The following is a 27,405-nucleotide window of genomic DNA, read 5'->3' on the forward strand; positions in this document are numbered from 1 at the left end:
AGGACTGACTCTTGATTTTGGCTCAGGTCATGATCTCAGGATCGTGAGACTGAGCCTCACACATCTGGTTCCGCACTGGGCATGGAGCATGCTTGGGATTCTCCCCCACCCCCACTCTTGCATGTACATGTGCTTTCTCTCAAAAAACAAAACAAACCCAATCCCACACCATTATAGAATTCTAAGAAATTAAATAATTTGACCAATCATAGATATCTATTTGTAAGGGGAACAATTCATCATTATTTCATTAACAGGATTTCCCAAAATGAGATGTGCTAGGTGGAATCCAAGTGAAACAGACTGACAAAAAAAACCAGACTATTATTTTCCTCTAATATATCATTCACTTCAACATTCAAACACTGGTGCTGAAGTACCTAAGATTCATAGATTTTCAATAAAGCTTGGTTCTAATAAGCTAAGGTCATCAATGTCTCAACTTAAAGTGGTGATCAGTGATGCTTCAGCATTACCTAATATATGCCAGGGCAAAGAAAAATACAAACCAAAATGATATGTTATTGTCTATAAATGTTCTTATAATAACTACATAATACTGGTAGATTTTAAAAGATCATCACAAAAAAATGCCCAAGAAGTAGAGCAGAAAAGTTCCTATCTGTTCAAACTGCTATTTATTTTTTTTATTCCATTGATTACAGTGCTAAAGTATAGCAATTTCTGGAATCAAGAGTAATATTTTTTAAGGAAAAGGGGTAAACTGTTCAAATTTAAAAGTATTGTTCCACCTGTAGTTTTACTTCAGCTAGCTCTTACATTCCTAGAAAGAACCTTATTGCTCCTCATGTGTGTTGTTAGGGCAGACAAATCTCTATGCTGAGAGTAGGAATAGACAGATAAAATAAGGTTCACCCAAACCTTGCAGAGTTCAGTTAGTGAAGAGAAACATACAAAGGTATCATTTAAAAAAAAAAAAACAAAAAACTGTAAGTTTAATGCAATCTGTACTAGAGGTTTTGGTCCTAATTGTAGTAAAACTACACAGAGTCTACAAAGACTTGAATTTATCCATTTTCAAAGACACTTAATTCTGGAGTATGGTTTGGTATTAAACTAACCCTTTTAAAATTATAATTTCAAAAAGACACCTGAAAAGAACAGGAGATTGGACAACAAAAAGAAAACATTAAGACACACTTTTGACTGAAAACATCAGTATTCACTTTCAAAATACCTTAAAAGCCTGTGTGCCAAAGAGTGAAATCAGACTACCTCTTTAATGGATCCACGATGGCTTTGTACAACTGCTCCATTTTGGTCTGTTTGCTAACACAGCTAAGATGGGTCCTCTATAATGTGATGTAGTACTCTTCATCCGTCCCAGGTGAAGACCAGACATTCAGATACCAGCTATCACTCATTTTCATAATGTATACAAAAAGCCTTACCACCACATCTCCTCCATCGTGTACAACTATCTTTAAACAAGATCACAGAACAGCAACGAGACATTCATCGCGTCTCTATCCTATACCACCTGGGTGTCAGGTCTGCAGAGGTAAAAATAAGTCCTGCCCTCAAGGAGCTGATGGACTATTAAATGAATAAGACATTCGAAATGAATAATACTTCCAAAACTCACAAAGTGATTTGGGAGGGGGAGAGCAGAGGGAGAAAAAGAAATTTTAAGGAGGCTCCATGCTCAGCAAGGAGCCTGACGAGAAGCTTGATCTCATGACCCTGAGTTCATGACCTGAGCCAAAACCAAGAGTCGGGTGCTTAACTGAGCCACCCACATGCCCCCTGACCCAAAGCAATTTTTTGGTATATTCTGCCTCATCATACTTATTTATCCTTAAATAGTAAATGAATGAGTTCTAAAAATGGAAAAAAAGTAAATGACTTTGTATTCTCCATCCTAACTCTCAGAACAGCCTATAAACTCTAAGAGTTTTTATCCAAAACTCCTATCAGTTACAGGCAATTAGTTAAGTCAGATCCATAGCTATATTAGTCAAAAGTAAATATAAAAATTAGTCTTAACTAATATTTAGCCAAGTGTTTATATTAATAGTACACTTAATATTTTCAAAGTTCACTATGAAATATTTTACTTCAAGACATTAACAGACAGTAATTTAACACCTATTACAAGAACAGGATTGCTGAGACAATTTAGCTAGGATTCATTCAACTGAGGATGTACACACACTTTCAGCATCACAAAACTGAGTTCAGCAAACACACACTGAACAGTAAGTGCCTCACAAATTTAATCATCTCCCAGGACATAGACATACATTCTTTTCTGAGTCCATTGTTGGAGTAAGCCAGCACCCAACTATAAACCTGTATCATATCATTTTAAATTTAAAAGAATGAAAGGACAGGGAAAGTTATGGATAGAAATAAAACCAGAAAGATTTTAAGTGTCCTGCCTACCACACATTATTTTTTTTTTTAAGATTTTATTTATTTATTTGACAGAGAGAGATCACAAGTAGATGGAGAGGAAGGCAGAGAGAGAGAGAGAGAGAGAAAGGGAAGCAGGCTTCTTGGTGAGCAGAGAGCCCGATGTGGGACTCGATCCCAGGACCCTGAGATCATGACCTGAGCCGAAGGCAGCGGCTTAACCCACTGAGCCACCCAGGCGCCCCCCTACCACACATTATTAAGAAGATCTGGAAACCCTCTGCATGATCCAAAATCAAATTTAATTGAAATTATTTTATCTTACACAGTATATAGTGGTGGCGTACTATCTTATAACAGACACATTAGTTTAATTTTTGAGTTGCTCAACTATTTGGATGATCCTAAACCTTCACTCCTCTAAGACTGCCATCAGGATATTTAACCTTAAAGTTATTTCTTTTTGGTAGGTGTGCTTTAATTAAAGCTCTCAGAATCAGGAAAAGTCTCTACAAGTAAGTAACTGGATGAAAGGGAATAAATAATTGGTTGTTTCTTTTAAACGGAAGTGTTGCTAACATGCCATGTTAGTTTCCAGTGCACAGCATGGTGCACAATATACTATGCTCCCCACAAGTGCGGCTACCATCTGTCACCATACGAAGCTACTACAACTCTGCTGCCTATACTCCTTATGCTGTACCCTTCTACCTCCCAACTTACTAATTCCATCAATGGAAGCCTGTGCCCCCCACTCTCCTTTCACCTATTTTTCTGTCTCTCTTACCCTCCTCCCATGGCTATTCTGATTCTTACTGAATACCAACAGACTGGGCCCACTCAAGAGAACAAACCAATTTATGGCCCCTCTAGCTGAGACATTAGGAAAACATTCAATTTCACCAACAATAAACACAAGAACATTCTGACCATAACATGAATAAAGATTTTTAAATATTCAACATCACCAAAATTGTGACAAAACAAAAAATACAGCTGTAAATTCATCTACAAATATCTGCCACAGTTGTTATTGCAAGATGAAAAAGATCAACAAGCTACTAAAAGAACTTTGATGTTGAAAATAAGAATTGTTTTGGGACCCCTAAGTAGCTCAGTCGGTTAAGCATCTGATTCCTGGTTTCTGCTCAGGTCATGATCTCATGAGTCATGAGATGGAGACCCACAATGGGCTCCATGCTCAGTGGGCAGTCTACTTTGAGATGTCCCTCCCCCAACACAGACACACACGCACATGCTCCCACTCTCAAATAAATACATTATTTTTTTATTTTTTAATTTTTTTTTAAAGATTTTATTTATTTGACAGAGAGAGATCGCAGGTAGGCAGAGAGAGAGGAGGAAGCAGGCTCCCTGCGGAGCAGAGAGCCAGATTCGGGGCTCGATCCCAAGACCCTGGGATCATGACCTGAGCCGAAGAGAGAGGCTTTAACCCACTGAGCCACCCAGGTGCCCCAATACATAATTTTTTTAAAGAATTGTTTTAATTTGGCAAGTAACTGTCAATGCCACCTTGGGACATTCTGGGTTACCTTTAAAAATAATTATGAATGACCCACAGGTGCTCAAGGTAATTGTTATGTTGGGGATGGTATGGTGCTGGGAGATCATCTAGAAAGGAGGATACCTTAGGCTTCTTTGGAACTCAGCAGGTGAGAACTGCTGAGTGACTATAACCAGCAAGATGGTAAAAACTGCAGCTTGCCTCTTCCAACCGTGTGCACTGCCACAGTCTGACAAAAGACATCGCTATTCCCGCTTTCCATCTGGAGGACTGACTACTCCATTCCTTCCCAGCCCTGTGGTTTAAATGACATGGACCTCCTGGTCCAAAGGAAGGCACTTACTTAATTGCTTAGGTCAACCAGCATATTTTATATCTTCAGTTTAGGGCTGACACCCCAACCCCACATATACACATCACCTCCCTCTACCTCACCTCAATCACACCTAGTAAATGAAATGCTAGAAGACGTTTGCTGGTTTCTAGGAAAGACAACCTTCTCCTTTCAGAAAGGAGGGGGCAGATAACAAGGACACTATGTACATCACTGAGGCTAGAGCAGAGATGAGAGAAAAACAGAGGACACGAGGGAAGATAGACAAGAGAAACTATGTTATTAATGACATCAAATTATTAAGCAACTGGATTAAGTACTATCAGAAACCAATTTATCATTCTAATTCAGTTAAAGAAGTCAAAAATTAATTTTATTGTCTAACCCAATTTGAGACTTCTCAGGTGCAACAAAAAAAGGCAGACAAATAGGGGGAATTATCCAAGAGATTTTTTAAAACAAGAAAATGACTAAAATTAGTGATAGGTTTATATTTGAGGAAATAAGAAAAGGGGGGAGGGGTCACATTTTTTCAAATTGTTTCCAGACTAGAAAGTATAAAGAATTATCTATAAAAGTGGGGTGCCTAGAGAGCACAGCCCTCCGGGGAGTCACACTTTGTATGTGTTAAACTAGAAACAAAACAGAGGACATTCCTGCAGAAATGCTCTGGAGTAGTTAAAATATTACAGCTCATCTCCTATGGAAAGTGGTACCTCTGATCCTGTTCCCCTACAGGAATGGATTTCTCTTAAGTTACTTCAATTATTTAGGGTAATAAACCAGTCCAAACAAACATAGATGAGATACAGTTGTGGCAGTGGGGTAGTGAAAAGTGGAAAGTAAACACTACACTAGTCATGCAGTTTTAACAAAACCTGAGAGGGGACAAATGCACTAAAGCACTACTCAGTCAAAACTGGAACACTTCCAATGTACCAGGCACCATAACAGGGGCTGGAGATGTGGCTAAACAAAGCTAAATGAAGTAGACCAGGGCCAGACCTGGCAACTTCACAGGTTGCCGTGAAGAAAACAATACTAGCTTGGGTAAGAAAAAATAAAGAAAATTATGAAAGCATAAACCTTAAGGCTGAGAGAATAGGTAAGGAAAGGATGTAAAATGCAAGTGGCTTACAGGTTTCCATAATAGGCACAGTGTTGGAAGAGTATTTTCCTTTAAATTCAAATGTCTGAAGTGTACCAAGTCACCTCTGCTCCTCATTCGAGTGTTAAGGAAAATGAAGCAGAAGAATATTTGTGATTACTGAGGAATTGTATGGGACGAAGCATTCTACACTTTATTTCATTTCCTCTTCAGTATTAACTTCCTCATTTTAATGTCATATGAAAACAGCACTTCTATATATAGACATATGTATTTAGAAATGTTATTAAAATACTAAAATTTCCTCAGTACAGAAAAAAAAAATGGAAAATAGGATGGAATAGATAATGTAAAATAATAACTACGAAGAATGAAAATTCTCAGCACTAGAAGGTCCTATGCAGGTGGTAATTTCGAGACGTGACATATATTGCCAAAGCCCCATGTACAGTACAGGCTGTTGGCCCTCAGCTTAAAAAGACTACCAGCCACCCACAGAAGTTCCAGATGATGACAGTACCCCGCTCAACAACAGTCTCTAAACTCACACAGAATCATGTATCAAAATTACTTTGGGTGTGAGTTCTCAATCTGCTGTGGAGCAAAGTAGATTATTTCAGCAAAGTAAAATCTTGCTGCCGTTATCACCTACTGAGTTACCTGAAGAAACTCTGGTCAAACTGTCTTGCTAAAACCAAAACACACTGCAAAAATACATTATCATAACTAAAAGACAAAAACAAAAAACAAAGTGTGTGGGGGAAGGAAAGGAGACAGAGGGAAGAAATTAAATCAATCTACTCATTAGCAAAGTCATGGTGCTTTACTACTATCTTATGAGATGAACTGTCCGTACAATTCGTATGTTGAAGACCTAACCCCTCTAATGTCTCAGAATGTGACTTTGTCTGGAGATTCGGTCTTTAAAGAGGTAGAATGAGGCCATTAGGGTGGATCCTAACCCAATAATGACAAGTGTCCTTAGATGAGGAGGGAGAACACCAAGGATGCATGTGCACAGAGGAAAGATCATGTGAGGTCATAGTGAGAGAGAAGGTAGCTATCTGCAAGCCAAGGAGAGAGGCCTCATAAAGTAATTTATCCTGACACCTTGATCTTTGACTTCCAACATCCAGAACTATGAGAAAATAAATGCCTGTTGTTTAAGTCATCCAGTCTGTGGATTTTGTTATGGCAGACCTAGCAAACATATATATCCATCATCACCAATTCTTATAAACTATGATCATTCATCTGAAGCCTTTAAAATCATTGATGTTATAAAATTCACAGTTGCTAGGATCTGCCTTTTTTGAAAATTTGCCTCTATTTTCAGGAAACCATCCTGTTCAAAGACAATGAGATTAACAGGATACATTAACATTTTATAATCATCTGCCCCCGCAATGCCCCTTCTCCTTGAACTGGCCCCCTTTGCACCAGGAAACACTCTCAGGAATAGCACTGAAAAATGCATTACACTTAATTTCCTGCCTCATTAAAAATAATTACAATCCTACAAGTGTTAGGCAATAACGCTGTTGTATGTATAAAATACGGTAGAATGAAGGAAGATATCTTAAGATTTAGCTTTGAAAGTCACTGGTAATATAGCTTAAAATATGTATAAAATACATTCTCAACTTTTGCCTTGCTAAATCTTATAAGGTTTCACAAAATTTTATTAAACTAAATGAAATCATGTTTACCAAATTACTTTTGTAAACTATAAAGTGCAACATTAAGATTTAGAAACAGATCTCAAGAAAAGAACACAAAGCTCTAAATGAAACACTTCAGCTTATGTTAATATTAACCAAACTAAAACAAAACCAAAACCCAGTACAACAAAATCAAATTATCTGGCTGATTTCTTAAAATATCAACAACAAACAAGAGCATATACACGTGTTTCTATATTAACCATGAACTACAACTATGGCTTAATTGTCAAACACTCTAAGGATATCTTTCTAAAGCTTCCTGTGATATTAAGTCCAAAGAAAGGTAAAGAAGTATGTTTCCATAGAACAAACAAAAATTCTACCACTGTTCACATTAAGATAAATATTAAGTTTAAACTGTATTTTTAAAGACCCAATCTCATGAGATAATTTTTATTCACACTATTAAAAAGGAGACAACACCCTTTTATAAACTTAAGTATTACCAACATACAGTGTTATGTTAGTTTCAGGTATACAATACAAATCAACAATTCTGAACATTACTCAGTGCTCATCCCCACAATTGTACTCTTAATCCTCTTCACCTATTTTACCCAACTGCCCCTCACCTCCCATCTGATAACCATCAGCTTGTTCTCTCTGTATTTAAGAATGTTTTTTGGGGCACCTGGGTGGCTCAGTCAGTTAAGCATCCTATTCCTGATTTCCGCTCAGGTCATGGTTTCAGGGTCATTAGATCAAGCCCCATGACTGGACTCCCACACAGTGGGGAGTCTGTCTGAGATTTCCTCCCCCTGCCCCTTCCTCTGCTTGTTTGCACTCTCTCTTTAAAATTAATAAATCTTCAAAAAAAAAAAAAATCTGTCTTTGTTTGCTCATTTGTTATGTTCTTAAATTCTACATATGAATGGAATCAGACATTGTCTTTCTCTGACCTATTTCACTTAGCATTATACCTTCTAGGTCCACCCATGTGGTTGCAAATAGCAAGGTCTCATTTTAAGGCTGAGTAATAGTCTACCACCTCCTCTTCTTTAGCCATTCATCTGTCAATGAACACTTGGATTGCTTCCATATCTTGGCTATTGTAAATAATGCTGCTATAACATAGGGGTGCATATATCTTCAAATTAGTGGGTTTTTTTTTTTTTTTTTGCCTTGAGCAAAACACCCATCCTGGAATTACTGGATTATAGGGTATTTCTTTCTTTCTTTTTTTTTTTTTTTTTTGAAGAAGGTTTACACTATTTTCCACAGTAGCTGCACCAATTTGCATTCCCACCAAAAAGGAGAAAACAACTTTTTAAAATAAGCTCTGTATTTCATTTGATTTATCTAAGGTTTTTTTTTTGGGGGGGGGGGGGCAATGTATTTTTAGTAATTTGAATATAAAATGCCAGTAAAAAATCTATGGCATCTTCAAGAGAAACAAGTGTAGTTTATATTTTTTAAAAAGGTGAACAAGATAGTTTGTGAAGGGAAATTAGCAGGCGATGGCATTTTACCTCCTAATTTTGGCTCATTTAAGCATCTTCCAGTAATTTTTCTAACAGTGTAAAGGCTAATTTCTTCTTCTTTTAATAGTTATAGGAAATTTTTGTGCTGTAAACATTTTTCTTTTGGTTCTTGTTGATTCATTTTATCATCAAATTAATGGTCACTGAAGTTCCAAAGCTGAGGAGTCTTAAGAAATTAAAGTATGGGGGCGCCTGGGTGGCTCAGTGGGTTAAAACCTCTGCCTTCAGTTCAGATCCATGATCTCAGGGTCCTGGGATCAAGCCCTGCATCGCATTGGGCTCTCTGCTCAGCAGGGAGCCTGCTTCCCCCTCTCTCTTTGCCTGCCTCTCTGCCTACTTGTGATCTCGGTCTCTGTCAAATAAATAAAATCTAAAAAAAAAAAAAAAATTAGAGTATGGTGATAATAACTTAGAAGAGATAAACTCCTAAATTACCTTTTTTTTTCTTTCTTGATTTCACTGGAATCCAGAGCTCTCAGATATAAATTAAAAATAATATGACCAAAAAATAAGATATTAGATAGCTTATATAATTTTGGTTAATAGATTTGAATCTTCTGGGCTTCTGTTTCCTCATCTATAAAATGAGGAAACATTAGATGGTCTCTTTCACTTCTAAACTTCAATGATTAAATTCTGTCCAAGTACATAATACCCTATGCAGAGAGTCACCAAATCACACAGTGATTTTTAATAAAGCATTTTTAACAAATTTTTAAAGACTGTCAGATCTCAGATAGACATCTCCAGAATTTGGAAAAGAGAAAACAAATTCATTAAAAAACAGTTAAGTATTATGCATGATGCTTATTAGGATCAACTATCTTTTGTAACACTGACATATGTAAAGACTTGGGCAAATGGTGTACCAAACCAATTATTCATTAGTAATTGAGATTTCTAACATCAACCATTTATTTCAACTGCAATTTACACCAGGGGTCTAAAAACTATGGCTTGTGTGTCAAATCCAACCCATCACCTATTTTTGTACAACCCACAACATCTTGTGGTTTTTACAAAACACAGAATGGTTTTTACAGAACATTCTTTTTAACAGAACATTTGCCATTGATTTGACAACAGGGAACACTAATTTTGAATCCCAATTAAGCAATATTAAGTCTAGGCAAAGCTCTCTAGACAGAGAACAGTAAAAAAGCATCTATAATGTGATGAGTCAACCCTGATTTAAGTTACACAGTCATTAAACCTACAGGCCCATTTCTTTTTATACCCAAAACGCCTCTGAAGAACGGCCTCATAGTCCATCAGTGTGGACTTCAACTTGCCACACATATAAAACAGAAGTGGTTTACACTGCTGTCTTCTAACAACCCTTTAAAATACAAAATTACGTGACTCCAAGATGGACTCAATAAACGTGTTTAATGATTAAATAAATTATAGCTAAGGTAAGAGTGAAAAGGATAAGAAATTAAAACACTAAGTAACAGAAGATAGGCCGTATATATTTTTTAAATTTTATTTTTAAGTAATCTCTACTCCCAACATGGGTCTCAAACTCAAAACTCTAAGATCAAGAGTAGCACACTTTACCAGCTGATCTAGCCAGGTGCCCTGACAGGCCTTATTTTTGGTATATCTTTTTCAGTTGTTGAACAGTAAATCAGTCATAGGACTTAAGGCAAACCATTTTCAGTCTGGGAAAGAAGAGTCAGGTATGGAAATGAAAATCAAGAAGCTAGTCCCCTCTGACTAGCAAGAAAAGCACTGAGTTTGTTTGAATGGAAACCAGTATAAGAAAGGTAATAAAATTTTCTCAATTGAAACAAACTGACTTACTATTCCAGCTCTGAACAGACATGCAATGAGAACATCAAAGACTAGAACACAGCTAAAGTTTAAAAGGACAACCACAAGAATGAATGCAAACTTTGCTTAAAATTGAGATATTATATAGGCAAATAAAGAGAAGAAGGTACTAGGTATAATGAATTCAGAATTAGAAATAAATATTACTTATAATAGTATTTATGAAATAGTTTATCACAGAAGAACTAACTATTCTTTGGTTTTTAAAAAATGGGGGGTGAGGCGCCTGAGTGGCTCTGTGGGTTAAGCCTCTGCTTTCGGCTCAGGTCATGATCTCAGGGTCCCCGGATCGGGCCCCACATGGGGCTCTCTGCTCAGCAGGGAGCCTGCTTCCCCCTCTTTCTCTGCCTGCCTGTTTGCCTACTTGTGAGCGCTTTCCCTGTCAAATAAATAAATAAAATCTTTAAAAAAAAAATTAAAGATGGGGCTGGACTAAGTAAATAAAACTAAGATTACTAAGTCCTAAGTGAATCAAAACAAGTGTCCATGGACAGACTATATTTGGTAAATTATTTGGAAATGCAAAGGTAAAAAATGTGCAGAAGATTGGTCTCTTAGCAAAAATTTATGAATAATATACATCAAATGTCCAAGTATGCGGAGGGGGTACAAGATGAGATCAACACCCATCCTAACAGGCAATAAACGCTTGTTCAAATCAAGTGAAGACAACGGAAACCAAGTTTAATACTCAGATAACAAGTTGGTACACACCTGTACCAATACACACACCCCCACCCCCGCCACAGGCCGGCTACCAGTAAACCTGCGAAGACAAAACGCAAAAGAAAATGGGAGTAGATATTGATGACAAAAATGAATTGAGATAGGCTTTGAAGTTTTATTGAAAACTGGGGGAAATCCACCATGAAAATGTTTGAGGTCAATTTCACAGGGTGAAAGAACACAGTTGGCAGTATTGTCCTGTAAGATTTTTTTTTTTTCCAAAAACCAACAAACAAAAAAGCCCACTTAGGAACAAATCAAGTGCATCACTCCATAACCACACTGAGGCCCTGCAGTGCCCATCCTTTGTTAAGTACTCGAACCAGTCAGGCTACAGACAAACTGCAAAGGCAGACTTTTAGTACCATCTTATTAAGAATATTTCTTTCCATTTCACTGTAAATGTATTTCAATGCTAATGCTGTTCAAAGTGCTCGAAACTAAAAATCAGATTTGCTATCTTTATCGTGCCCATAACAAAGACTGATTGGCTTTTTATTTATATACAAATTAAGTTTCAAAGTGAGGGGGCATCTGGGTGGCTCCATCCTTAGGCCTCTGCCTTGGGCTCAGGTCATGATCCTAGCGTCCTGGGATGGAGCCCCACACTGGACTCCCTGCTGGGCAGGAAGCCTGCTTCTCCCTCTCCCGCTCCCCCTGCTTGTGTTGCCTCTCACGCTGTGTCAAGTAAATAAATAAAATCTTTAAAAAAAAAAAAAAAAAGTTTCAAAGTGAGGTAGGTAGATCCTCAGGGTTCCCAAGACTTTTTAAGGGGTCCACAGGTCAAAATGATTTTTATAGTACTAAGACATTACCTGCCTTTTTCACAGAATTGACTTCCACCCTGACGTTACTACAAAGCAGTAGTGGGTAAACTGCTCATACCCTAATGCAAATCAAGGTGTTACATCTTACTATCTTAGCAGATAGTAAGTATGGTAGAGATATTCTTCACTACCATACTCTAAAAAAAAAAAAAAAAAAAAACCACCCAAACAAATCTTTCACTGAAGAATTTCATGAAAGCACCAAAACCACTTAAGTTTATTAAAATCTTAGCCCTCACATATACATCTGTTTAATATCCTATAACAAAACATTAAGCACAAATAAAGCACTTCTGCATACTAAAACAATGGTTGTCTGCAAGAAAAGCACTGTGCAATTAGTGAATTGCAAGCTGAACTAGCTACTTTTTTTTTTTTTTAAAGATTTTTTTATTTATTTGTCAGAGAGAGAGTGAGAGAGAGCGAGCACAGGCAGACAGAATGGCAGGCAGAGGCAGAGGGAGAAGCAGGCTCCCCGCCGAGCAAGGAGCCCGATGTGGGACTCGATCCCAGGACGCTGGGATCATGACCTGAGCCGAAGGCAGCTGCTTAACCAACTGAGCCACCCAGGCGTCCCTGAACTAGCTACTTTTTTCATGGAACACCATTTTTACTTCAAAGAACAACTGACAAAGTATGGCTTTTTCAGACTGCGAATTTGGCAGACATTTTCTTGCAAATAAACAAAGTGAAACTGTCAATTTAAAGAAAACAACTAGCCAATATTTGCTGGCAAGAATAAAACCTAAGATTTTAGAGAAAAATTAGGATTTGGGAAATTTATCAGCCACCATGAACTTAAGATTAAGAGCACCCCAATACTCAAAAACTTGTCTGATAAGATCAAGTTGTTATATAGATCATGATGTTCAATAACTGTTTCTACTGCATAATGAACATATGGAAAGTATACACAACTCAGTAAACAAATATTTTCCCAAACACCAATACAAAATTATGCGTGAGGAAATGAACTATTCTAAATTCAAAACAGACCAACAGATTTTAATGTAATAATACAAAAAGTTCATGGATACAATTTCAGACCTTGCACTGCACTAATCATTAAACTACCCACTTGAGACTTGGCAGTATCAAAGAAAATATTCAAATTCATTTGAAAAATAAATTTTATTTTGATTTGAAAAAGTACCAATTACACATCTTTGTAAGGCCAGATTTTATTTTTCCTAGACTTTGATTTTAACAACATATCTCAACATGTGAATGCAGAAGCATATGTGAGAACACAGCTATAGTCTAGTAAACCAGGGATTAATAGAAATTTGCAAATATATAAATCAATATCATCCTTCTCATGAATTCTTTTTTGAAATTCTTGGAAAATACTTATTTTTCATTAAATATATTCTTAGTGTTAACATGTTATAGATAGGTTTGTTATGTTAAAATGCACTGGCAACATAAAATTTCATAGTTTTAATTTCTAATGCAGCAAATATTGACAGCTATAACACAAATAAATAAAAGTTCTTTGGCATCATTAATGTAACAAGAACATAAATGAAGAATATATATCTGCTAGTACAAAAATTGATTCCTTCTTGGCAATATTAGTGCTAATCTTTTTTGGCAACTTTTTTGGGGAAAAGACCTCTTAAGCCATGAGCATTTTTCAGACTGTAACAGGATATAAACCTTGTTTGAATTCTGTTATGTTCATGCTGGAATACACATAGCTATCTAGTAAATTCACACCTAGTAAACAAAAAAGATACTTAAAGAAGTCAGGAACAACTTCATGCAAAAGTTCTACTTTTGATAAAACATGAGGAATCTACTAAATAAAATATGGAGGAATAAAAATGACCCATCTGGGACTACACCTCTGTAACGAAGCTGGTCTCTGTTTTGTAGCCTTTATTTCCCAAAGGGAATACATTCAAGACTAGGTAATGGCAGCTCCTCTATACTATATGGAATCAAATCATGTAAAACTTTGGCACTACAGAATTGTTCCAATCATATACTCAATCTATTGGTAACACGAGAAATAAAGAGAGGTGGCAAGCTGAGCAACAAATCTGAAATTCTTTTTGGTCAGATTTCCAGGTTATACCTGGTACAATTTCCACACCTGTTCCTCTGCATTCTGAGGACACAAAAGAAAAAACAGGAAACGCAGGGAACAGAGGAAATCTAGGGAGTAGAGACACATCTGTGTTTAATCATGGTAAATTAAGTATTGCACACACTATTACTCCTAACTAGAGCAGTAACTGCTGTGAATACATTAAAAGAAATTCAAAGCATAATAGGGCTTCAGTTCTTTTTGAAGTCCTTGTAACACATGCCATTGTCACCCTTTTGGCAGGTAAAGAAGCTGAGGCCTAGGCAGAAGTGCTGCATAAAAACAGCTCTCCCTAAAATCTCCTATCATCCCTTTCACTGGGACAACTAACCCTACTCAGCACACCCAAACTTACCACTATTCTACCAATGAAACTCTGCTTTGACAACACCTTCCACCTTCCCCTGAACCCCACCTCTGACCCTTATATTCTAAAACCAACTGAGCTCACTGAAACAGTGCTTGTATTCTAGGTTTTCTACATGAATTACTCAACTCTCACCAACAAACACATTTCATCACTTCTAGCCAGGTAGATGACACGCTTTCATTAACAACAGGTTAATGAATAATAATGATTTAATGTCTACTTTCCAAGGAATTTATATACAGCAAAGGCATAAATACATCTCCTTAAATTTCTCCAATTTGAGTAATATACCAAGTGTCTTCGAAAAGAAAAAAAAATTTACTTATCAGTTCCAAAGTGTTTGATGTCTAATATAAACTACAGGATTAAAATAAACACAAATAGTTTTACTTTGTTACAAAGTGGACATGCAGATGATCTAAAATGGGCTGTTTAAGTCCCCCCTTATCCTTGGGGAATGCATTCTAAGACAGCTAGCAGGTGCCTGAAACAGCAGATAGGAACCCTATAGATACTATGTTTTCCCCTATGCATACATACTTATGAGAGAGTCTGATTTATAAATTAGGCACAGTAAGGCATGCTTACTAACAATATGCTATACCAGGAGTTAGGTCTATGTGGTCTCTCTCTCTCTCTCCAAATATCTTATTGCAGTGTAATCACCCTTCTTCCAGCCTTGATGTGAGACGATCAAATACCTGTGATGAGATGAAGTTAAGCGATTGACATAGGCATTGTGACATAGTAGGAGGCTACTAGAGAGTTTCTGACAACACTCAGAAGAAGGATCATGTGCTTGCTGGACTGCGGTTGACAGCAGGTAACTGAAATCATGGAAAGAGAAACTATAGAAATATAGAAATAAGGACTAGCACATGGCCAAACAAAAAACAAAAAATATTCACAACTTAAAACTTTCCATGAAGAAATCATTAACCCAGAACACATCCACAGATATTGACTGTCATTTACTTTGTGAACTAAGAGTGTGAAAAAAGTGATATAAAAGTGGGAGATCTGAAAAATAAAAAGCAGTGTTTGGGGAAGTGAATGTTTCCATGTCCTTCAATTTATCATTCCCAATACAATCTTGCAGGAGAATGGCCAATTAATAATTTAAATAATTATACTACTTGAATACTTAATGAAATGCAAGTCTACCTGAATACAGATGTAATTTTTCATTTACTTGCACTTAGGTAATACGAATATAGTTCAACTTTCAAATGCAGATGTGCACGACTTAGAAATTTCTAAAATTTGGTTTTAATACAAATGGACATCTTATAGCAACTTCATACACAATCTTTTATATATGAAGATGAACATAATCACATGTCTAGCCAGGCTGGCAAGAACAAAGAATAAAATACAGCAATTTTTTAAAAATCATAAAAGACCAAGGCACAAATGAGTTTACAACAGGGGATGGGAGGTAAAGGGCTAATAAAAGCTAAATGAACACAAAATTGTATGTGTAGGGAGGGGTGGGAGAATATCTAAACTAGAAGGTTCCCCAGTGGTTCTTCAAAATGTGGCATGTTACATCCTCTGGGAAGCTTTTAAAAATCCTGATGCCCATGTCACATCACATGCTAATTACACCAGAATTTCAGGCGGTGGGAGTCAGATACAAGTTTTTTTTTAAAAAAGATTCTCTGGTAAATACAATGCACAGCAAAGTTTGGGAATCTTTTGTTTACCCAACCAAAAGCATTCTAATAATCTGCAAAATATGATAACTTAAGAAAAAGAGCTCTCCAGATCACAAAGTACTTCTCAAAATCCTTATGTCCTTAATTTCCTAGAGCTGCCATTACAAAGCACAACAAATGTGGGTGCCTTAAAACAGAAAAGCATTGTCTCATTTCTGGAGGCTAAAGTCTGAAATCAAGCTGCTGGCAGGGCCACGCTCCCACCAAAGCCTCAGTGGGGGTAGATCCTTCCTTGCCTCCTCCAGTTTCTGGTTCCTCTAAGTGAGTGGCGGTTCCATGGTGTAATGTTTAGCACTCTGGACTCTGGTACCTCTAAGTGTTCTTTGGTTTGTGGCAACCTAACATCAGTCTCTGCCTCCATCTCCACATGGCTGTCTTCCCTCTGTGTTTGTGTCCGTGTCCAAATTTCCTTCTTGTAAGGACACCAGTCACACTGGAATAGGGCCTACCCTAATGACCTTATCTTAGCTACATCTGCAAAGACCTTATTTCCAAATAAAGTCACAGTCACACAGGTACCAAGGGTTACAATTTCAACATATCTTTTGGGGAACATAATTCAATCCATAACACCTAACTTTTAAAACGAGAAAACTGACTGCTGTATGATTTAATGCAGAATTCCAGCTTTGAGAGAACAAATTCATAAATGCTACACCTTTTCAGAGTTTAAAAGGACAACAGATGTGAAGGTACTCTAAACAGAGGATCCATCTTCTTGTATCCCTTCAGGAGCTAGACTACTCCATTATTAAGCAGTAAGATTACAAAAATAAACTACCCTCATGCTAGTTTCTTCTTGCTCTGGCTGCCAAACTGCTATTTCAAGATACTGTTTCAGCAAAGTCCAAAATTCTTTAGTCTGGCAATGAAGTCCCTTCCAATACAGCAACCTACAGTAACAGCTTCTATTCCTTCCCACTCTTACAATCAAGCCAGGCTGCATTGTGAAACTGTCACTGTGAAACTGTGAAGCTTTCAATATTGCAATTTACAAGAAAAAATACATACATTTGGTCATTCAAATGACCAAATGTGTATTTCTCATACCTATTTGGTTTTAGTCCCACATTCCTGACTCAGAGTTCCCAAAATCCTTGGAACTTCACAAGTGTTGAGAGTGGCAAATGTGTCTCTTGGTATGCTGATGAGGTGACTTTGGGACCACACCTAAGGATGGGGGCTGGTTGCCAGGAGAACCAACCCTGTGATTAGAGGACTGGGATTTTTCAGTTCCACACCTACCAAGTTTTAGGGAAGGGGGAGGGCCTGGAGCTTGAATCAATCACCAATGATTTGATCATGTCTGTGTAATGAAACCTCCATAAGAACCCAAAAAGACAGGGATCAGAGAACTTCCAGGTTGGTGACCACACGGAGACTGGGGGGTGGGGGATGGGGGCCGCATGCCTAGAGGACATGGAAGCACCACACCCTTTCCCCTGAGGTTGCCCTGATGCATCTCTTCCATCTGGCTGTTCCTGAGTTGTAATCTTTCATAATAAACCAATAATCTAGTATGTAAAATGTTTGGAGTTCTAGGAGCTGCTCTAGCAAATTAACTGATCCCAAAGAGGAGGCCATTTATTGCTGGTTGGTCAGAAGCACAGGTGACAACCTGGGCTTGTAAATGGCATCCTGAGGGGGAGAGGACAAATCTTTCAAGACTGAACCTCTGGCAGATAGTGTCAACACTGAGCTTATTTCTCAGATACCAGTAGGGGGCAACCTACTCGTCACTGAGGACTGTTTGTTGATGGGGCGGGAAACACCATCCTGCATTAAAAACTGAGTCTGAGAACATCAACAAAAGAGCCTTCCATAACAAAGTACCACAAACTAGGTGGCTTACAAAAAAATTTATAGCCTCATAGTTCTGGAAGTCAGAGGTGCAAAATCAAGGTGCTGGCAGGGCAATGCTCCTGAAGGTGCTAAGGAAGGGTCTATTCCAGGCCTTCCTCCTACCTTCCCTGCCTTATGGATTCGTTACTCTAGCCACCTCACCAAGTCTCCCTAGGACTCTTCACATTCTTTCCCCCTGTGTCTGTATCCAAATTTCATTTTTATAAGGACACTGGTTATACTGGATTAGACCCTACCTAATGACCTCATTTAACTTAAAGAGACTTATCTCTTAAAGAGAACTTATCTCTGTAAGTACCTATTTCCAAGTAGGTTTATATTCTGAGGTATTGGGAGTCTGGACTTCAGTTTATGAATTGTGGATGATACAATTCAACCCATAACAAAAAAGATGATAAAGCCCAGGATTAGTAAATACAGATGCCACCATCTGTACTTCAAAAGTGTAGATGACAGGTATAGATAAAGGTTAAATGACAGGATACAGATAAAGGTTAACAAAAGCCTTTTCTCCCTGATCTTCAGTTATCTCCTCAGCATGCCCATAAGATAGATAAATCCTTTAAAACAGAATTCAAAACAATAGTAATTATGGTGACTATGAAGGCATCAACATGCAGGGATCAATTTAAGTGACATTATGTGGGTGAACATATTACTGTCCAGAATTCAAATCACTCTTCTCTTTTCCTACAAGTGAGTTATTCATTCCATGTGACATGTTTTGGCCAATGGAAATTGAGCAGATGTGATACATACCACATCCAATCACAATTTTAAAGGTATTACAAGTATCTGCCAGTGCTCTTGCTCTCTTCTCCTGCCACAAGAATGAGGATGTCCTATATACTGGACCTGCTCTAAGAGCCTGGATCCCCAAGTGAGAAGACACAGAACAAAGACACAGTCAACCAACATTATCTACATTTAAGATACACAGAAAATAAACACTTTTTAAAACTAGCAAAGTTACTTGTAGTCATAAAGAAAACTAATATACTTTAAAGCAAAATTCTGACTGCATGTAATCCCTATGGACAAATAAGAATTGCAAAGAAACTTTAAACTGCTTTCAGTAATCTTCAAACCAACATTTTCAGAAAGGAAAAATAGACACAAATAGAGAAGCAGTAAAAATTGTTTTGTCTTCTTTCCATGATGTAGTGCTATAGAAGCTGGCTATGTCTGGAGGACGCAGAGCAATACACTAGGGAGGTAAGAAGTGAGAAGCTCAATGTGTCACACTGTCCTAGAGAACAGTCTGTCTTGATGGCAAATACATTATGATCATTCTACTTTTATTATGAAACTCGTATTTGATGGAACTGAGTACAAAAAATTAAGATTACTTTAATATTTATAATACACTGATAAATATTCATTTTTTAAAAAGATTTTTTTTATTTTATGACAGAGAGAGAGCAAGAGAGGGAACACAAGCAGGGGAGCTGGAGAGGGAGAAGTAGACTCCTGCTGAGCAGGGAGCCCCATATGAGGCTTAATCCCAGGACCCCTGGGATCATGACCTAAGCCAAAGGCAGACAGACGCTTAACAACTGAGCCACCCAGGAGCCTCACACATATATTTTCAGTAAAATTCACACAATACAATCAAGTTTTGAAGCCCTATAATCATATGTATGATTAAAATATAACTAGGAACTCGTGATTTGTCTTTCTCTTACAAAAAATATACATTTCCGAGGCCTAAAACGACCTACAAGGAGTTAATAGCATCCTCGTAGTAAAAAGCATTCTATACTTGGATTACAGTCTTTAAATAAACACTGTCCACTAAAAGAAGTCAGAATTCCCTACAGGTATGGCCAATTGCAGGGCTAAAACAGGAAGCTTAGAACATCTTGTCATGCAAGAAAGCAAGAAGACTACCAAAGACCACTCCTGTCAGGTCAAAAGGAGACAGAAATAAAGTAAATTAAACCACCTCAAAAATAGATTATAAAAAATAAAAATAAAATCCACATCACTGGTCACCTTGAAAGGTTACTAGGGTACCACCAATTCAGTATTCCAAAAATTGGTAACTAAAACATTCAGGCACATACTCTGCCTTTCTTGGGCAAATTCTATTTCAGAATATCACAATACTTGATCAGGAGGAGTCCTTTACAGAATTCCAGCCAGTCAATGCAAAAAATAAAATAAAATAAAAAAAAATAAAATAAAAAAAAATAAAATTAGAAAATAATCATTTCTATATCTAAGAAAATAATGAATCTAAGCAACAATTTATTAATGATGCTAAGCCCACTAGGGAAAAATCTGGTGCGCAACTGTGTCAAGGGTGGATTAGGCTAACAACAACTGAATCAACTAATCAATATCACCATCACTGAAAGTGACACAACCAGATGCTCTATGCCTCATGTGGTGTCATGCACATGGTCATGATCAAAGAACTCCAAGTGAATTTAATCAGGTCAACTATCACTTTACAGACATACAGGACAACAGTGAAATATGTTAGCAATATAAGGATGCAGAGACAAATTCAGAATATAGGAAATTCAACAAATGAATCACTTTCTAATACCAATAAGTGGAAGGGGCTTAAATTTAGCAAACCAAAAGCAGTATGTAGACCTTATTTGGATTCTGACAAAACTAACCATCTGAAAAGGTCAATTGAGAGACAAAAGAAAAAAATTTAATTCTCTTTCCCTCTTTCGGTTTCTCATAAGGCTTGTATCTTTTGTGGACCACTGTAATACATGAAGCCTAACCTTTTCTCCATATTAATCGGAAGGATGGGGAAACTATAACAATGAGGGCAGTGAGTACAGAGACAATATAATGACTGTTATTTCATACTCGGCATGTATCCTAGTTGTCTTCTAAACCTTACTTTGTTTAAAGATTAAGATCCTCATTTGAATATAATATCCTGGGTTGACTCTGTGGAAAGTAGCTCCAGAGCCGATGCTCTCTAAGTTCATCTAGACATATCAACGGTTTTCATCAGATCAATTCAGTGTTTCTCAAGTACAGGTCTTAAATAGCCTTATTCCTTCATCATAACACAAATGTATGCAAGGTGCTCAAATAAAGTTTTAAAGAAACAAAATTCTAAGGCCGTGCAATGGGCGTTTTTCTTCTCTGCTCTCAACCTCACTGTTTCTTGGAGAAAGAAAGCATTTAGAGACAAAAAAGGAAACTATCTACACCTGTAGACAGCAACTTCAGAATCCATTTGATTTATTCCAAAAATATTAAGAAATAAGTAGTAAAGCTTTCTTATTAGAACAGCGAAACCCCTTGATTACCACATGGTAATCAGATACTTAACCTTTGTTTTTTAATCAATTAATTATGTAACTAACCCCTCCCCCCCCCAATTTTCTTGCACAGTTCTCTAAAACAAATGATAGGAAAAAGAGATATTCTTTCAAAAATATATGAAGTTCTGCTTGGGCCACTGATCTCAAGAACACCTGACCTCAATTAAAATACCTAATGTTATAACTAGAATTATAGAATATTAGATTATCTAGTATTAATTTTATATTAATATATAATAATTAATATTAAAATGTTAGAATTGTTACATATAAAATACTATAGTGAAAATGAATACATATTAAATTAGAAATAAGCATCTGAATCACTAAGCTGTACAACTGCAACTAATATAACGTGTGTGCCAACTATACAATTTAAAAAAAGAGAGAGAAAAGCATTTGACATGAGTTATATACATTTTTAAGACTAAAACTGTTCCCACAAGTCACACCTATTTTCACTCTACTACAAGGTGTCTTGGCATTTTATAGGTGCTCTACTTACCTAAAAGCTCAAAATATAAATTATAATAAGTATAACACAAATCAGGAGGAAAGTAATATTTTGGGGGGTCTGCTGATATAAAATTAACTGCTAACTGATAATAACTATAAAGAATTACAGGCTTTAGAGCTGAATGGAACAAGAGAATTTTTTCCTTTCTGTTACAGGTTGCCCAGACTGATGAAAAATCTCACAGCAATTACATGTATATAATCACTTTTTGAAAAAAAAAAAAAAAAAAAAAAACTGATTTAAAAGACTGAAAGTGATGGCTATAGCATTGTATGAACATTATGGAAAACTGAACCCACTGGAACAGTGCCTTTGCAAAACAGAGATGAATACAAAACATCTGCTATCATTTCTAAAACTTCTATAGAGATTTGGATTAGGAGAGGAAGAGGGAGAAGATGAAATGAAGACCTCCACCCGTCTAGTCTGTTTCTGGTTATTTTATCACATGTCACTGGATTATCTTTAAAAAAATTTTTTAATCTATTCATGGCCAGCAGGCAGGAGTATGAAATTATTTCCCTTTCATCTGGTTCTGTATTTAAAAAGCATACTGTGTTGAAACTCAAGACTGCTAGAAACTAAAAGAATGTTCCTTTTTTCCATTACGTGGTAGAAATGGGTTCGTTCACCTTTTTCTTGTCCCTGCTTATATTATTAGTGGTAAAAGAAACCGAGGTCAATACCTAAACAACAAGAGGGAAGTGGTCAGAGCTAACAACAACAGTGAGAGCATTCATTTCAAAATTCAGTTTTTTGTTGATATAGATCACTACTCTAAAGAAAAAATAAGCACTGGATCATACAATGTGTGGCATAGGCGAGATTTTTTCAAACACTGGTGACTCAACAAGTACTCTATGAATGACAACTTACGCTCATTAAAAAAAATGCAAGGTACATAACAGCAGATACTTGATCCTTGTTATTCACTACTATACTTGTGCCTGGAATATAGCCCGATTCACAAAAGACACTCAGTTATTATTTGTTGCAAACAGTAAATAAAGCTCTTCCTTTCTACTTAGTCAATAGTGTTTTAAAAGACAAGAAAGACAATCTTCAATGACATTCTATGTTCCTTCTCATCCATTCCCAATTTGATCTCCATTACCTGCGCAATTTTAATAGCTTGTATCTCCATTTCTTTTTGGGCAAACTCTGAATATGAAAAAAGAAAAAGGCCCACCACACTCATTTCTAGCCCACCTGTAGTCCTTGCTTAGTATGGCATACCAAATTCACCTGTGGCAGCCTTTACAAAGTAATGTCATAAAGTTCATGACAACCCTGAAAAGTCTTAAGTTTCAGGAAGTCAGAGGTACAGCCCAGGCATGCATATTTTGACAAGTTTCTCAGGTCACGCAAACCATGACCTGTGGATCACGTCACAAAATTCAAAAGCTTCGCTACCTTTGAATCCTGTAACACACACAGACCCCTCTCTTTTACTGTAAGCTCCTTCAATCTTTCATCTACTCAGTTTTTCTAACGGAACAGGTATTCGTGGCCATCTCAAATTACTCATATTTCTCAGTATCCTTTAATCCGTCATATTTCCTGGACCATATCTATTTTCCCTCCACTTTGATGCAAATCTACTGATCTGACATACGAACAACAAATGCTGTGATCCTGACACTCACTTCAAATAGCCTTGAGATTCCCACTCAAGCCCTGTCACTTATGTAAACCCCAAATTATAATGGTTTCTAACATCATTCTGTCCTCCTTCTGAGCCATTTGGTAATCATTTTATTATGCCTTTAACACCTTGTCATATTTTCCATCATGGATTTAAAAAAAAAATTCAACTTCCCTCAAAGAACCCATCTCACCAAAAGCTTCTCAATCTCAAGTGACTTAACTTCTCTGATAAAAGTTATTAGTACTTCCTTGACTTTTTGTTTACCTCAAAATCTTTATTTATCCTATTGTTCTGTGCTGACTTTCTGAAAAAGTTTAAAAAAAAAAAGATACAAACGAGAAAAAAATTGTACCACAGAAATTGTTGGGTCTCCTATGATATACTACCATATCATTAGCAAAAATTACTAGCCTTTCTTTGGGAATTTAATACAGAGGCTAACAGAAATAATAGCTTTTTCTCTGCTCCAATAATAAGCACCTTTAAATAGACAAAGAAATAAATATTCCATTTAAAAGACCAAAAAACCCTATTAAATATTTACCAAATTTATATGACTAAACAGTATTCTATTGAAAGACACAAAGACTGAGCAAAGGAAAAGAATGGATTGGTATTGTATAGTAGCAACATGTGACTATCCATCTGAAAAGTGGGCACACATGTTTTACAACAGACAAAAATAAATTCCAGATATATTTAATATTTGTATATTTTAAATAAATGTGTGTGTCCATGTACCTAACACACACATACTTCACATATACACCTTAACAAAACATTGAGGCTACATGTCCAATATAGAGAACAGAAAAAAATCCTTTTTAACCAAGACTAGAAACTCAAAAAACTATGCAAGAAAAGACAGCTATATCTGAGTACATAAAGATTTACTAGTTTATCAAAGAAATACATATCAAAGTGACAATGAGTAAAATTACACACAGTAAAATTGGTAAATATTTAAAAGATCTAGAATGCCTATTTCAGACAGAAATGTGGGGAAGGCTATTTCCCTATATTTCAAGTGAAGATGTGAAAAAGCCCTTTGGAAAACAATCTGTCAAACTCTGTTACAAGTGAAAATATTAGATTAAATCATAAGAATTTGTTATTTTGTTGTTAAAATGGTCAGTCAACAAATATACATACCCTACAACCTGGAGAAATAAAATATAAGTTCCTAAGGACACTTGTTTTAGAAACATTGTTTTTTTAGTGGAAAAAAAAAAAGGGGAAACAAAGAAAGTAAATGTTCATTAAAAGAGGAGTACCAAAATAAGACTATAGTATATTCATAATATTCACGTACTACACAATCATTAAAAATAATAAACTGCTGGGGAGACAAAGGGAAGAGTTTCCTTTTATGTATAAAATGTAAATAATCATACTTACACATTTAAATATAATGTATAAAGGAAAAAATATTTTTGTAAAATTATTTTTGTTATTGCTAAAGTTCTACTTTTGACTTTTTGAATTTAAAACACTTTATTATTAATCACCGTCAAATCTGATGGGTTTTCATACTCCTTAATCCCCACTCCTGGCCATTTTCAGCATTTAAGAAGAAAATCACAACTGTCTTTGAACTTTCAACAGCTGGCTTCCTGACTCTGCCCTCTTTCCACTCTTGAACCCATTTTTCTTCCTGCCCTAACATATGTACACAGTCTTTTTAGCCTTCTGATCTTCTGTCTACTGTCCCAACTAAGGGTCTCAAACACTCTAAAGAATCAGAAAATACCTCTCCTATTATGTGCCACTCCGCACATCCTGATCTTTCCCACTCAAGGAATTCAGTTCCAGATGACCAATGCACACATCTATTTACATGCCTTTTTGGAATCTCATAATTCAGTATTATCTGAGGCAACTTATATCCTATACTCCCAAATTTGTTTCTCCTCTTGCCCATAATTACCACTGATTCTACTACTCACAACACCTGAAACTTTAGTATCCTGTTGGATGTAACTTCTTTTTTTTTTTTTTTAAGATTTTATTTATTTATTTGTTAGAGAGAGAGAGAGGGAGCGAGCATGAGCACAGGCAGACAGAGTGGTAGGCAGAGGCAGAGGGAGAAGCAGGCTCCCCACTGAGCAAGGAGCCCGATGTGGGACTCGATCCCAGGACGCTGGGATCATGACCTGAGCCGAAGGCAGCTGCTTAACCAACTGAGCCACCCAGGCGTCCCTGGATGTCAATCTTAACCTCAGTTTTTACCTGGAACTTTATAGAGTCCACCTCCTATTACAGTAAAGCACCACTTTCAGCCAGGCCTTTCTGTCTACAGTACCTGCCACCTGTATTACTACATTAGCCTCAGAGTCTCCTAGGTCTCTTCCTACTATCTTCTGACACCAAGGCATAAACCATAACTGATTGATTATATCATGCTTATTTACTGCTACTTAATAACTTCCACATTTCACTCCAAAGAGCCTGGCCAGGCACTTAAGCTCCCGCTCTGTGATCTCAGAGCATCTAGCCATACAGTATCCCTTGAATCCACCCTACTCCTCAGGAGCATATATTCGGGTGTAGCATTCTAAAAGCCCTGCTTTTTCTTCAGCTCTTCATTCCAACTGTAGGTGCTGAAATTCTTCTATTCTTCAAATGCCATCTCCTTATGAAGCCTATTCAAATACCAACATCACAGTTGGGTGTTTTATTTTTCTGAAAACTGGGCAGTAGCAAAAGAGTATCAGACTAGAAATTAGACTGCTGATGGCTTCTTTCAAATGCTACTGCTTTTGACATCTGGACAACAAACCATGTTCCAGAGCCCCAGTTTCTTGTTCTGTAAAATAGGAATAAAATTAACCTACACACCTCACAAGTAGGTAGGAATGTAAGGAAGATCAATTATAATTTAAGTGCTAATGCTGTCATTGTATCACCTTTTATTATGCATACTTGTTTTTCCACCACAAATTATAAATATTTTAAAAAACAGTCTACACTTTATATCTAGCACCCAACACATAGTAGCTATTCAAATGTATTTTTTTTAATTTCATGTCATAAAACATAGCACTCCCATTCCAGCATGAGAAATACAATCCATGCACTATTTATATATACTCATGCACTGATTTAAAAAAAAAAAAAATCCACATGATATTTCTGGACCTCTGATTTAGTTCACCTGAAACCCAATTAGTTATCTGACGGGTGGGGACCCTTTAAAATGGCTGATAAATAACTAAATAATCAAAGAACTCCAAAAATTTTACAATATATAATATGTAAGTAATACAAAGTACCCGTGTGAGGTGACTTGTCATGGTGGTATACTATCCAATCCAACAAATTTATCCAGCATTCATAGTTGAGCGTTAGTGTTTTAGTTTACCTTAGAATTGTAAATATTGACATCATGGCTATTTCAGTGACATAAGACAACAGATTAAAAAAAATGAATATACAAGAGAAACATATTAATTCATTAAGTTGAAAGATTGTTTTTTCCTCCTTATACAAAAGCAAAATTAATGATGGGCAGTGTTCACCAAAATTCAAAATAAAATGGAGAGGGGAAACACCACTTTGGTCCTATAGAAACCTGTAAATCATATACTACGAGAACTTGAAGTCCTTGAGTTAGCCCTGAAAACCATGTTGTATCTTAAACCATGTAACATCTTACACCAGAAAACAAAAAAGCTACCTAAAATTAGTAGGGTCTTGTCTGAAGGACACAAGAACCAACGTGAACAGGCACTCCCTAGCCAAAAATGGGAGAATCTGAGCATCAATACAAAAAATTATTAAAAATCTAAAACGCAAATATACTTATTTAAATCCATGAGTTCACAGGTTATGTCACACCACTGGCTAGTGTTTCTTGGCATTTTATTATTTCACAAAAAAACTGCTCTCGTATCTAGTATCACATCCGCTCTTATATGTCATATCCACACTCTTGCACATACCTGTAATTCATTTTTAAATC

General features: G+C 36.5%; 1 protein-coding gene across 7 annotated transcripts in view; it reads right to left on the bottom strand.

Moving 5' to 3' along the window:
• The window catches only part of TBL1XR1 (TBL1X/Y related 1), a 169,968-nt gene that overhangs the window by 42,107 nt on the left and 100,456 nt on the right, over nucleotides 1–27,405 (bottom strand). The window lies entirely within an intron of this gene.

Source organism: Lutra lutra, chromosome 1 (assembly GCF_902655055.1).
Source record: "Lutra lutra chromosome 1, mLutLut1.2, whole genome shotgun sequence".
NCBI lineage: Eukaryota > Metazoa > Chordata > Mammalia > Carnivora > Mustelidae > Lutra > Lutra lutra.